This window comes from Phoca vitulina, unplaced genomic scaffold (assembly GCF_004348235.1).
Source record: "Phoca vitulina isolate PV1807 unplaced genomic scaffold, GSC_HSeal_1.0 scaffold4, whole genome shotgun sequence".
NCBI lineage: Eukaryota > Metazoa > Chordata > Mammalia > Carnivora > Phocidae > Phoca > Phoca vitulina.
In genome coordinates, this window is record NW_022589707.1 from 43,904,848 (window position 1) to 43,919,724 (window position 14,877).

A 14,877-nucleotide genomic window follows, 5' to 3' on the forward strand; every position below is an offset into this window, starting at 1 on the left:
TGACTTGTGCCTTAAAGGTATGAACTAGTCCAGTCTTTCTTACTAGAACCACAAGCCCCACTTCAGATAGTTAGGGCTTCTCTGAGATCACAAGAATAACCTAGAGGTCAAGCCATCGAACTGGTATTATCTACCAGCTTTTAATTGCCTCTTGTCCCAGCATGTTCCAAGAGGCTGCCTTAGAGGCAGAGCCTCCATTCTTGATATGAGAAGCCTTTCCCGGGCCCGCACCTATACACAGAGCTCCTACTTCAGTCTGTAAAATACTTCCACAACTTGTTTAACTGCCCAGAATCTCGCAGTATTGCTGGAGATAGAGGTGTCCAAATACGCAAATGGATGCAACTACTGGAACTCCTCTAAGTAACTTGGCACCCATTTGGGGGTGTGGGGTTTACGGCTGATTTTCAGATATTTTCTGCTGTGACTGTCACTGGTTTCTCCTTTCAACTTCATTCAGACCAGTCATTTTTCATTTTGCAACCTATTTCACAGGTATAAAGTGGTTGGTCACATAAATTCTGTTTAGTACAATTTAGTCAGAGGGTAGGCTTTAGTCTTAGGGTCCTTTCAGACCATGACTATCCTATAAGATGTTCAAGGCTTCTCTTCTAGTGGGTAGTCCATAAGAGAAGGGGAGGGGGATAGTGTGCAAGGCAGATTATTGCGGGATTGACCAGAGACTGTGTCTCCAAACACAGTGGGCTCAGAGAATAACAGGCTGACCCTGTGGGTGGGGGAGGAGGGGCCTCCGTGGCCATGGCTTCAGGGAAAGCCTAGAGCTGAGTCCACTCTCTGAGACTCTCGGAGTCTACTAAAACATTCTCCTTTCCTCAAAATGGGTGGCTCCTGCCTTTCCTCTCTGGCCATTATTGTTTATCTAAAATTTTCCATGGCATGAGGGAAAGAATCAGGAGACATTATAGATCAGACACTCCTCTGAAACTATACATCTGAAAATTTCAGTCTTGTACTGCCTTTGTTTTTCTTTGAAGGGCTGGGGATACAGAGAAGAGAAGAGATCCTAGCACGAGTTCTTAATAAGGGGCTCACAGGTAGAATTCAGGATGTCTATGAACTTGAATGAATAAATATGTCTTTGTTGTCACTAACTCTAACTAGAGTTTAGTATTTCCTTCATTTATGAAAGTGGGCAATGACCACAGCCCTGACTTGGACACCAATAGACAGTAAGTTTCACATCACATTAAAGTTGATGCAGAAACTTCAAAATAGCACTACGCTCATGAAACTTTGAAAGTGTGCTGATTATTAGACCTACCAGTAGATCTTGTTATTAATGCATTAATAATGAAGTGTATATCTGATTATATCACATTAAAATACTCGGCAACTATATTTCAATATTAATATTTTCTTTGTAATCCTACATATTTTGTCACACATTTAAAAGCTTTTTTCTAAAGAGGGATTTCACCAGACTACCAAAGCAGTTCATGGCACAAAAAAGAAGTGTAAGGACCCCTGCCCTGGGGATACAATATATAGAACACATATAGAACAGAGATGGAGGAAAAACGTACATTAAAATGGAGACAGATTACCCTGCTAACTACAGTACAAAAGAATCAAATGTAAACCAATGTGCAAATCAATCTAAGTATTGCTCCAGACCTCATTAGCATGTGGATATAAGTGCGGTCATGTTAATACTAACAACCACATTTCCTTTGCACCTGCCAGCTAATGTAGTGTCTCCCACTTTCCTCCAAATCTCTGTTTTTATAGGAATTGCTGTAAGTGCCTTATGTGAGTTCATCCACAATCTTCTCCTATGCTTCCTCTTTTACTCTTGTTCATATCTATGCCCCAGAAGCCTCTGGGTGGGGAGCAGGGAGGATGGTCCATCATGGCCCCCTCCACGCTCTGGGTACCTTCTTTGAGACCAAAGATTATCTCCTAAAGTTCTTAAATCACAGATCCCCATTTATTATAGGGAAGTGCCATATTCCTTGAAATTCTCCACCTTATTTCAGTGAAGAAGGTAGCATATTCCCCTCCTCATTCTACACCCAACTCCAGACTTTGGGGCTTCCTTGACTCAAAGAGTCCATTTGGGTTTTGGGATTAATGAAGGGGGAAGGTAAAATTGAATGAGGGAAAACTAGCTGAAGATGAGGAAAACTAGAAGAAAACTTGTAAAAAGTCTGAACCTTAAGAAGGTTCCATGGGCAGGGCTCCACATGCCAGACACTACCTTGTTCAACGCCTCACCCCCTTCCTTCTCATTCTAGTTCACAATCCTCTTTTCTTTGAGCCCCAAATGATCTGAAATTAACTCATTCACATGGCTTCTTGGCAGGCCCGCCTTCCTGATCCATCAGACCCACTAATACCTAAATTAGCACACCCCAGGTGATGAACGTGTCTCCTCTGCCCCTCCAGACCCAGCTTTACTCTATTCTAGAAACCCTGCTTTGTGCCCAGGGAGCCTGAACATTACAAATGGCATCAAAAGGTGCCCCCATCCTTTGGCTTCTGACAGAAATGCTTCAGCCTTTGGGAGGTACCATGAGGAGATAATAGGGGGAGGAAGAAGAAGTCAGGGTCTTTATTTCTTCCATCTTGCTCCCTGCCCAGTCACCCTGAGCTGCAGACACCTCTACTGAAGGCAAGGCATCTATTAGGTGGCTTTCTCTTAGAGCTACAGTACTTTCTCTGGGTTCTGGTAATACCTCCTTTTGCTTACCCTTTGGCTTAATGGGTAAGAGCCCTCCCTGTTGCTGGCCTTGCAGGACCAGCTCTTGTGTCACTGAACCCTGCCCGCACCTAGATAAGCAGTTCCTCTGCTGAGTGCTCCGCAATTCCCCATCTGAGTCTGCTGTCTGCTGCTGGGGTCCCAACTGATCCACCTGACTGCCTTACTTCAGCGGCAAATTATAAACCCTCCACCTCGTCTTGCTGTGTAGGAGGAAAATGAAAGAAAACAATATTGCCCCAGCAGTCCTGCGATAGTGCTCTGCCCTCCATGATAGATGTTCCAGTCCAGAGAGAAGGCACTGGCAGTACATCATCACCTGCCCAGCGACCTGTAAGCAGGCGCCGTGCAGCCCCCGCACAGAGACTGACTCCTGGTGATTCCCCAGTGACCGCCATGCAGAGTTTTCCGTATCCATATCTTCCTCTCTGTGCAAGCTTGCCGGCATGCAAAGAATAGAATGAGACCTCTAACAACAACTCTGACCGCTGAGATCAAAGAGGGCAAATTAGAAATAAAAAACATAGATTATAACATCACCAAAAAAAGGGGGCACCAAGCCAAGAAAGAGCCCGCTCAGTATTGCGGGAATGAGGCTACTAGAACCTCAGACTACGGAGAAGAGAACTCCAGAATATCTGTGCCTGAGTCAATGCCAGCAAATGGTCCTGCTGCTCAGAGAAGCTTATTGCTGGAACTACATTGCTTGAATCACTTACCTTCCAGAAATCGGGTTGCAAAAGGGATCATTCCTGTCATCATTCCCGTCCTTGTGCATTATGGACACTCTCACTGCAGGAAAGATGTGATCGGTGCCCCCACGGGGGTAGGCATATGTAGGGAAAATTTAGTGCTGCTCAGATGGACTCTGGTGTCATTGATCAAGTGAAAACAGTAATGCCTAAAGCAAGACAGACAAAGGGGGCACCGAGAATAAACATTTTTCGAAGCAGCAGTCTTTATGAAATATGCATGATATGGCTAGCTGGTGGTATCATGCCTGCTGCAGATATTTCTCTGCCTATTTGCAAACCCATCAATCACACTACGAAGTGGCACTGTGGGCAATACAAAAAGGAATAATCACAACTAATTGATGTCCACCGTGTATTGTACTTGAACTCATCCAATTCTAATGACAGCACTATGAGATAAATGTTATTATCCTCATTTTACTGAAAACTCGGATAGATAGAATTTGTCCAAGTGCACATAATAAGGGACAGGGCAGAAATCCAACCATGAGCCTTAAGCTAAAGTGACTGATTGGACCTCCTGGCTATATATTTGTGAAAACAGGACAGAGTATACCTTTATATTCATGTACAAAACGTATTGTTGCTATAAAATATGACTGAGCCAATACAAGGTCCAAATGAGGTGTGAGGGAAATAAATTTCAGGCTACTCAGAAGGAGAGGGAGTTCTTGCTTCTGCGGCAGCCGCTAGGGATATGAGATTTGAGCTCGACTTGAAATAGTAGGGAGGTTTGGGAAAGACAGGAAGGTGGTGTGGGTCAACTCCCAGGCATGGGAAAGTACCAGGTTTGAGCAAGTCCAGCAGCTTGGCTGGGGGCAAGGGCTCACACAAGGAAGTAACAGGAAACGAAGCTGGAGAAGAAGACTGAGAGAGCAGCTAGGAAGGAGATGACTATAAGGCGACAGTGGTTAGACTTCATGCTGTCAGAAAGGAGATGGGAAATGATGTGGCAACATTTCAGAAGGACTGACCAGGCAGTGCCATGACAGAGGCCCGGAGGAGGAGGAGGAGCATGCCTGGATTTAGGGAGCCCAGGAAGAAGGTTACAGCGGTCATCAGGTGTGGAGTGAGAGAAGCCTGGACCCAGGGGTGGCAGTGGGTATGAAAAGGAGGGATGAGTGAAGAGCCATCTTGAAGGAAAAATCAAGAGGCTATGGCAACTCACTCCTACTAATATTAATAATAATATCAGCCAGGGCGCCTGGGTGGCTCAGTCGGTTAAGTGACTGCCTTCGGCTCAGGTCGTGATCCTGGAGTCCCGGGATCGAGTCCCGCATCGGGCTCCCTGCTCGGCGGGGGGTCTGCTTCTCCTTCTGACCCTCTTCCCTCTCGTGCTCTCTGTCTCTCATTCTCTCTCTCTCAAATAAATAAAATCTTTAAAATTAATAATAATAATAATAATATCAGCTAACATTTATTTGTTCATTTCCACAAATATTACCTAAGGGCCTTCTTTGTACCAGGCACAGTTCTGGGCCCGAGGTATATAGCCATGAACATGACAGACAAGGCTGTCATTTATATGCCCATGGAAGAGATATACAATAAACAAACATACAACAAATAATAAATGGATGCACAACAAATAAATGAAATGGAATTTCAGATGGGCAATTTGTGCAATAAAGACCTATAAAAGAGGGTTATGGCACTAGACAGTGAAGGGTGGGGAGCTTAGGTCAGAATAGGTGTCTCTGAAGTTGAGATATTTGAACAGAGACTTGAGTGAAGGGGGGGAATGAGAAAAGCACTAGAGGCAGAGGGGCAGGAAGTACAAAGGCCCTGAGGCAGCTGCAGTCTCCCAGTGATCAGAACCACACGGCCAGGGTGAGCAGAGGAGACTGGGAGTGAGGCTGACAGACAGCAGGAGCTGAATAGTGAAGGGTCTTGCAGGGCATGGCGAGGGCTTTACGCTATTCTCTAGCGTAAAGGTAGAAATTGAAACATTGTGAAAAAGGGAACGACACGATGTGATTTACGTTTTAAAAAGATCATTCGGAGCACTTCATGCGAGCTGACTGTGCAGTAGGAGTAGAGGCAGGAGGCCACTCAGGAAGTTGTTACAATAATGCAGGTGAGAGATGCTGGGGGCTTGGAGGTGAAGGTGATGAGAAGCAGTAGGATTTTGGACACATTTGAAGGTACAATGCACGGGACCTGGTGGTGGACTGCATGGGGTATATGGAGTACAAAGAAGAGGAGAAATCGAGAAGGCACCTCTGAGAGGCTTTCTGCTCTTAGATTCCTTAAAATTTATCTTGGGGTAGGGATTATCCTTGATTCTTTGATTTTCCTACATTCCAATCATCTAATCCATTAATAAGTATAGTAGATTCTACCTCCAAAACAGATCCTGGATCTGCTTAGTTCTCTCCACCTTCCCCACAACCACACTGGTCCACACACCATCATTTCCTTCTTGGACTATGGCAAAGTGTGTCTCAGCCTCCCTGCTTTTGCTCCCGCCTCTTCCTCAACAAGCAGCTCTGTAGAGAACCTAGATTCCATTGGCCTCTGCTAAAACCTTCACAAGTAGTTCTTGACATAAGAAGTACTTAGAATAAAATCCAAATTTCTCAACCTGTTTCAAAATCTTACATAATCTGGCCCCCATGGCTTTGCTGATTGCAGTTCATAACACCCCTCCTCTTTCCTCTTTTCTCCTTGTATCTTCAAAGCCCATCCTTCCTATGAGTCACCTCTCAGCTTGTATGTCACCTCCTTAGTCAGCCTTCCTGCTCACCCAAGTCACTGTTGACTTTGAAAGGAAGAGTCTAACCTCCTCCCCCTTGAATCTGGGCTGGCCTTCGTGACGTGCTTGACTAACAGAACGCAGCAGAAGTGACACTGTGGGACTCCTGAAGCTAGGCTCCTTGCAACGTCTGCCTGGGCCTCTCAGAACACTCCCACTTGGAGCCCTGAGCTGCCCCCCATCAGAAGTCTGGCTACCTTGAACACCATCATGCTAGGCAGGCCATGTGGAGGCACTCCAGGCAACAATCCCAGCCTTCCAGCCATCCTACCAGAGCACCAAACATCCCAACAAGACCAGCCATCGGCCGAATACCATCCAGATAACGCCACGTGGAGCAGATTTTCCCACCCGAGCCCTCCCCAAACTCCTCACCTCAAAATTGTGAGATAATAAAATGGTTGTTTTATTAAGCCACTAAGTTTTAGGAGGGTATGTTATATAGCAATAGATGACTAGAACACTATCACAATATTTCAATTCTTGTAGAACACTTACCACTATCTGATATTTTTCTTGTTCATTTAGTTACTCTATATGCCATCTATGTATCTACCTAATCTATCGTCTATCTACCCATTTACTCTGTTTTCGTTCCACTAGAATATCAGCTTCAAAAGAGCAGGGGCCTAATCTGTCCTGTTTATTGCTGTATCTTTAGCACCTAACTCAGCAGCTGTACAGATACGTGCTCCATGAACATGGTCGAACAAATTAATCTCTGAACACCTGACCCCTAAGGGCAGCAAGAGTAAAAAAGTACAATATACACGTATACCCACACATTCAAATGCAGAGGAAAAAACCTGGATGAACATCTCAAAATATCCTCCTCCAGACTGACAGAGCTGGCAAAAAGCAGAGCCTGGGTTGAAACCCAAAGAATTTGACTTTCCATCTGTACCCTTAAATACCCATCCTCATTTGTAAAAGAAACAGGAATGAGGGAACATTCCCTGATATTTCCAAGTTGACAAACCTTGGTAGAACAGGAAAGAAGAAAGGGAAAGAGAGAGGGCAGCAAGAGGAAAGGAGTCCCAGGATCTCTCCCTCACCACCACGCTTTCATTTCTAATGTATCATTTCTAGAGCAGATGATTACTAGGGATTTAAAAATAATTATCTGACTTATTATCTTAGTTCTAACTTCTTTTATTAATTTTAATAGGTTCTGGCTTTCTGACAGTTTTCTTAGTGAATCATATTAATGAAGAAAATATAATTTTTGGATTAACCTGTACGTTTACCGATAATTTTCTTCTCATTTTATTGCATTAGTTAAAACTTGAAAAATCATATTGAATAATAGCAGTGATACCAAAGATATAGATCCTAGTCTTGATTTGAAATTCTCTCTCTCTCTCTCTTTTTTGGTCTCTACATGTGATGCCCCAAAAGTCTCATTTAATATGATGCTTGCTGCCTGTTTTTGGTAAATGGTCTCTGTCAATTTTAAGGACTGTGGCTTTATTTCATTCTTTTTTACATTGTTTTTAAAAAATTATGACTGGCTCCTGAAATTATCAAATATCTTTTTAGTATCTATTAATCATGTGGTTTTTGTTCTTTATTTTGCTAGTATAATGATTTATACTGACTAATTGCTTAACACAGTACTATCCTTACATTCCAGAATAAATTCTATTTTATCATGACTATTATTCCTTGATATGATAATATTCTATTTTGAAATTCTACAAATCTGTTCGTTCATAAGCAAAATAGTTCTATGGTTTCCTATTTATGTTCTGTCTTTTTAAGATTTTAATATTAAGATTAATCTAGAGTCCCTGTGGTCTGGAATGGTTTGAATAAATATTGAAATGATCTGTCCTTTAAAGATTAGATAGAACTCAGCTGTAAAATCATCTAGGTCTGGTTCTCTTAAATAAAGAGTCTTCATATTTATTGTTCCAGTCTTCATTGGTCTGTCCACATTTTATATTGCTTTTTCAGTCAATTTTAACGGATTGTTTTTTTGGTTTTTTGTTCTTTAAGATTTTATTTATTTATTTGACAGAGAGAGACACAGCGAGTGAGGGAACACAAGCAGGGGGAGTGGGAGAGGGAGAAGCAGGCTTCCCGCGGAGCAGGGAGCCCGATGCGGGGCTGGATCCCAGGACCCTGGGATCATGACCTGAGCCGAAGACAGATGCTTAACGACTGAGCCACCCAGGTGCCCCTTAACGGATTGTTTTAAACTGAGAAATTATCAATTTCTCCCAGATTTTAAAATTTATTGCCTTACGCTTATACTTATTATTATTTTTTAATTTCTATAATCTCTTCAGGATCCATGATTCAATCTGCTTTCTCATTTCTCACGCAGTATATTTTAGCTTTTTTTTTTTTTTAATCCTCAATCAGACTTGACAATATTATTTTATTGTTCTACCCAAAGAACCAATTTTTGGTTTTATTTTTCCTTTCTACTATTTTTTTCTGTTTTCCATTTTGTTTATTTCTGCTTTTATCCTTATTATTCACCATATCCTAGCTTCTTCTGTTTAATTTAGTTGTTCTTTTTATAACTTCTGATGGTTGAATAATTGGTTAACTTCCTGTTAGTTTTTTCTTTAAAACAATTCACAGCTCTAAATTTTCCTTTGATGAGAAATTTATCTGTGCTGATACCCTTTTCTATGAGCTGTTTATACTTCCCCTTTTTCCAGATAATACATAATTTTAGTTTTAACTTACTTTTTCATCCAGGGGTTATTTTTCTTTATTATTCTTTCCCAAATTAATTTGGAAGTTCTACTATTTTGTTTTCATTTCTTCTAGTGGATACTTTTTCTTCTTAGCTGTCAGGATTCAACTTTTATTTTCTACCAATATGTTTAAAATACTACTAACTACATCTCTCCCCAAGATGTTTTACGTCCTCACTCCTCCATACTCTACTTCAAATCATGTTTGGTCCTCTCTCAATGTTCCCAAGGGCATACATGAGAAAAGATTATGAGTTGATATATTAAATCCCCAGCAATTGTCTGTCCTAGAAATAATAAATTGGAAATGAAAAAGTAAGGATGAGGAAGAGATCCTATTCCCTATAGTGACAGAAACTGTAAAATACCTAAATAAACCAACAAGAAAGTTTATGACCGATGTATTGTGAAAAAAAATTATAAAATCTTATTGAGAGACATAGAATACATTCTGCACATACAGAGAGGCATATTATGCTTCCCAAATTAATAAGTGAATTTATTGTAGTTTCTATCATAATCTCAAAAGAATTATTTTGGGGGAGATATAAGAAATGATTTGAGAGTTCATATGGAGGAATAAATGACAGAGAATGGCCAAAAAATTTTTTTGAAAGGGAAGAATAGTGAGGAGGGACTTTCTTCCCCAAATGTTAAAATATAATAGAAAGCTAAAAAAATCAAAACAGTATGATATTGACAAACAAATTACTTGAACAGGATAGAAAATCTAAAAATAGATCCAGAAACATGTGGGATCCTAATATAGAACAAAGGTAGTAATACAAACATAAAATATGCATTAAGTAAATCTCATATCAAAAAATAAAAATATTAAAAAGAGAATTTTGAAGAAAATCCATATAACAAGCAGGGGGCAGGGACAGGGAAATGCTCCTAAAGCAAAGCAGGAAAACCAAAAGCCATAAAGAAAAAGACAGACTTGACCTTATAGAAATTTGAATAATTTGTAGGCCAAAAGGTATCAGGAGCAAAGGTAAAGACAAAAGATAGACTAGAAAAGAAGTTCTTGCCCACCCCCCCACCCCCAAAAAAGAAAAGAAGTTCTTGTAGCATATATGACAGGTCAATATTTTTAATATCCAAATATCTCTTTTAAATTAATAATTAAGTGATCTAGAAAATGAGCAAGATGCATGAGAATTTAATAGAGAAATAAAAATAACTGGCAAACATGGAAATACATTCAGCTTAACTAGTGTCACCAAAATGCACATTAAAAGAAGTCACATGTCAACATGTTAAAATCACTTAATTTCATTGTTTTTACTTTTTGGAAATTTTTTTTAATTAAGATTTTTTATTTATTTATTTGAAAGAAAAAGAGAGAGAGAGAGCAGGGGAAGGGACAGAGGGAGAGGGAGAGAGAGAGAAACTCAAGCAGACTCCCCGCTGAGCACAGAGCCTGATGTAGGACTCGATCCCAGGACCCTGACGACCTCATGACGTGAGCTGAAACTAAGAGTCGGACACTTAACCGACTGTGCCACCCAAGCACCCCTACTTTTTAGAGCTTTTTACAATAAAAGTTAGAGGGAATAGTATAATGAACATCTATGTCCATTGCCTAGATTTAATAATTATTACTATTTTGCTACATTCCTTAATCTATTTGCTTTTTGATGAAGTATCTTTCATTGAAGATATCATGCTGTTTCTCCCTAAATACTTCAGCATGTCCCTTTTAGAGGACGTTTTCCTAAATAATCACAATGCCATTTCAACTAACAGAATTAGCAGTAATTCTTTCATAGTCTCTATCACCCAGCCTATATTCTAATTTACCCAGTTGACCCTAAAATGTCTTTTACAGCTCGTTTGCCCAAAGTGTAACTCAGTCGAGGATCACTAATTGCATTTGGTTGTTTTGTCTCTGAGGAATCTCTGACTCTGGAATGGAATCCTCACCCCATCTTTATTTCTATGGTAGTGATTTGTTAGGGGCTGCGCCAGCTGAATTCTATAACGTCCAATCTCCTGGGTTACTTCCTTGCAGTTTTCCTTATGTTTTTCCCTGTATTTCAGACAAGAAGTCTTCACAGATGACGCTGTGCGCTGGCCCTAGTGTACCACATCAGTGTGCAAATGATGTCTGGTGTCAACTGTTACTGGTTCTAGGATTATGCATTGGTTCAGGGCAGCAGTAACCTGATCCTATGCTGTAACCTTGTGTTTTCCCAGTTATGACCAGTATGTAATTTGTGAGATGATGTCCCAGTGACATGTAAATATCCAGTTTCCCATTCATCTTTCCCCTAATTGCTTTGGCATCCACTGATAATCTTAGCTTGAATGAATTGTTTTCATTATGGGTTGAAAGATGGCAATTTTCTAGTTTTATCATCTATTCAACATTTAATAGCTGGCATTACTCTCTAAGAAGAGCTATCCTTCATTATTAAGGAGCTATTGGGGTTATTCTGACATACAGTTCATACTGAAAAGGCAGGATAAGTCATTAATTCCTTCTGCTTCATAACCAATTTTCAGAGGAAGAAGTAGGGCTAGGAACTACCTCCACATATAACTTCCTCTTTTCTTACTTTAAAGAAAAAACAAACAAATTGGCTTTCTCTTTTTGCATATCAATCTACTTACTTACCTACCTTCCTACCTATCTATCTAGAAAATCAGCAGTTCCTGATGTCCAAGAATTATCTGACATTTATAACTCGTCCTCAGTTATTACAGATTGATCTAATGCTTACAGCTAAGCCATGGTGTTCTCCTGTTGGACACAGACAATCTCAGAGAGCACCCACTTCAGACAAAGTCACTTTGCAACCCGCAAAATACCACTCTCTTCTCTCAGCTAATACAAGTGACCTGTTTCTTTAGCAATTTCAGCTTTATCTTTGCTCCATTCTGCTCTCCCTATAGATAACATTTACTAAGGTATTCAATCATCTAGAATGATTTCTGACAATACTTTCTGACAACACTCAATCTAGAATAAATTTCTGCTTCCTTAGGTTCTCCCACAAATTACCCAACCAAAGTCCAAATCCCAGAATAAGTTCCTTCTAACACCCTTTTATGGAGATGCCTTCTTCAGTGCAACCCCCTTCTTCATGGTATACATTCTCCCTTGCTATAATGAGTGAGGAAAAGAAATTCAATTTATTCAGTTACAGATGTTCCTGGTGGTCTTTTGATGAAGGAAATTGAAGAAAAAACATATTTTATATATGGCGTGTTGCAATATGGTGTTATTCAATCCATTATACAGTTATTATTCTTTTTGATGCTTCAACTGTCCCAGTTTTGTTGGTGGGAGACCCTCCAGACCAGTTTATGTGACTCCTTGCCAGAACACCATCAGTCTCCGAAAGCGTCCTTGTGTTTGGGCACACAAAGATGTTCCAAGCTCACCTGGTACATTTCCTGCCTCAGACTTAGATAAAATGTAATTGAGTAATATGAGCCAATGATTTCAAGGATATGGGAAGTCAAATACTTTCACAGCTTGCTGGTTGAAGTTGAATTTTTATGTTTTGGGGAAAACTGATAAGGTATCTACTAATACTTAAAGTATTCAGGGGCACCTGGGTGGCTCAGTCAGTTAAGTGTCCGACTCTTGCTTCTGGCTCAGGTCATGATCTCATGGATCGCGGGATCAAGCCCTGTGTCGGGATCTCATGGATCGCGGGGTCAAGCCCTGTGTCGGGCTCCACACTCAACAGCAAGACCGCTTGAAGGTTCTCCCTCTGCCCCTCGTCCTGCTCGCACTCTCTCTCAAATTAATAAATATATCTTTAAAAAATAGAGTATTCGTTCTTATTGACTCAGCAATCCCATTTTGCAGAATCTAACAGAAAGAAATAAAGTAGGAGAATGTAGGAATTTATGCACAAGGATGTTTACTAACAACACTGTGTTGGCAGAAGAATGGAAACTGAATGTCCATCAAAGAGAAATGGGAGATTAATTATGGTATATAATATAGAGTATAGAATATTAGGCAGCTATTTTTTTTTTTAAATGAGCTCCAGCTATAAGTAGAAACTATACATGAAATACTGATACACAAAAGAAACATGTTACAGTGTGATATATATAGGATTGTTTAAATCTGGAGGGGAAAAAAATCACCCTGTGCTTGTGTTTTTGTTTGATCATGAGGGAAGAATTTTATTACACTAACTCAAAGGAGTGGGAATGTATCCAAACCATCTCTGATTTGTTTTAGTATGCAGCAAATACATATATATTTTTTTCATTTACCAAAAAATTAAACTTGAGGGAAAAAATAAGTAAACAATAAACTTAAAAAATGGAATTTGATTTAAACATTTTTTTATAGGCAATCAATAGGATAAAGGATAGCCATTTTAGGGAGAGAGTTAGCCAGTTTCTTCACAAGGGCCTGGGTTTTTCTCAGGAGGCCGAGCCTCCATCATCAGAGCCTCCATCCTAACATATCCCCTCTGCCGTATTGAGTCCCAGGTCATACGGGACAAACTCCTGGGGCAGCTTGGATGGAGCTAGTGGTACTTCGGTTGCGAAGAGAAAAGCACTTGACTCCTTAATCAGTGAGGAAAGAAAGTTCCCCTTGCAGCACCACAGACTGCCCCCTAACTAAAGTTTGCATTTAGCTGTTCACCACAAAATGTACGTACATATGGAAATTGTATGGGACTGGGGACAAAACAACTCTGGGTGAAGTATTTAAAGTCATTATATTTGGTGATTTAAAAATAAATTAAGAGAGCTTTTCAAAGATAGGGGCACTAAAGCTAAATGGAAAAGAATGCTGAAATGAGAAAAAGGTGCATCCTTGCCGCCGCAGAAGGACTTTCCGCCCAAGGTAATGTCCGTTTTCCAGGTGAGCGGGTTAGCATTCTGGCTACACTGATGCAATAGTTCTGTGCATGAGTAATTTTAGAGTTCTACTCAGCAATCCTAACTCCACTGGTAAAGCCTTCTTGTGGACGAAACAGTATGTTTACCTTTATCAAAACTGCATTGCCATATGACAGTAAATTGTGACAAACATGGAAAAATACATTACTACTAAAGATGCTATAAACAAATGCTGGCTCTGCTCATGGCCATGAGAGCTTTCAGTAATCACATATTACATAGTTTAAGTATAATTTTCTGATGGCACAGTAGCCCCGAGCTGTTTTTTGTTTGTTGTTTTTAAGACATGAAGAATTACCCAGAAAGTACACGGCCTGTATGCCTGATGTTATAGCAACAGGAAGGCTAATAATTCTCCTTTTTCTCTGAACGCATTTCTCATTTATCTTGCTGGAGTTTCAACAGAGCTGAGAGGCGACTCTCATGTTTAATCTCATGACTTGGCTTCAACGTCTGCTGTTTGGGGCGCCCATTTGCCTCTAGTTCCTGCTTTAACACCCTCCATAATTTAGATACCGGGGTGAGAGTGGGAGATGGTGGCTATCAGACCTTTTCTCCAAGCAAAGAAGATTTCAAGTTTTGCGTTTTAGCAAAGCGTCCAAGGATTCTCTCTAACGTGTCTACTCTCTTCTGTTGGTGACTGTGGGGTTGGATATGCGACTTGCTTCCCTTACTTTAACTCTTTGAGAATATCCTTAGTCAAATAAGTTTTGTCTTTTGCCAAAAAAAAATATTTTTATATCTTTACTGTCCATGGGAAGCACTATTCTTTCTCTTTCTTCGCACTCACCCCCCCAACCCAACACCGGTTGGGGTTGGTGACAATATTGGACTACACACTCTATTTCCCTTCTCTGCTTCATGTAAACCCCCCTCCTGCCTTCCATTCATTGGATGGAAACTGCTCTGTCAGACTTGGCAAGTATCTTCCCCTTCTGTCTACTGAAGCTGGCACAAATAACTTAACATTCTAGGTATAAATATTTCTTCTTTTCCATTTTAAATGATTTTTAATATAAACACACTTTATATAAATTAGCACAGTGCCAAGCA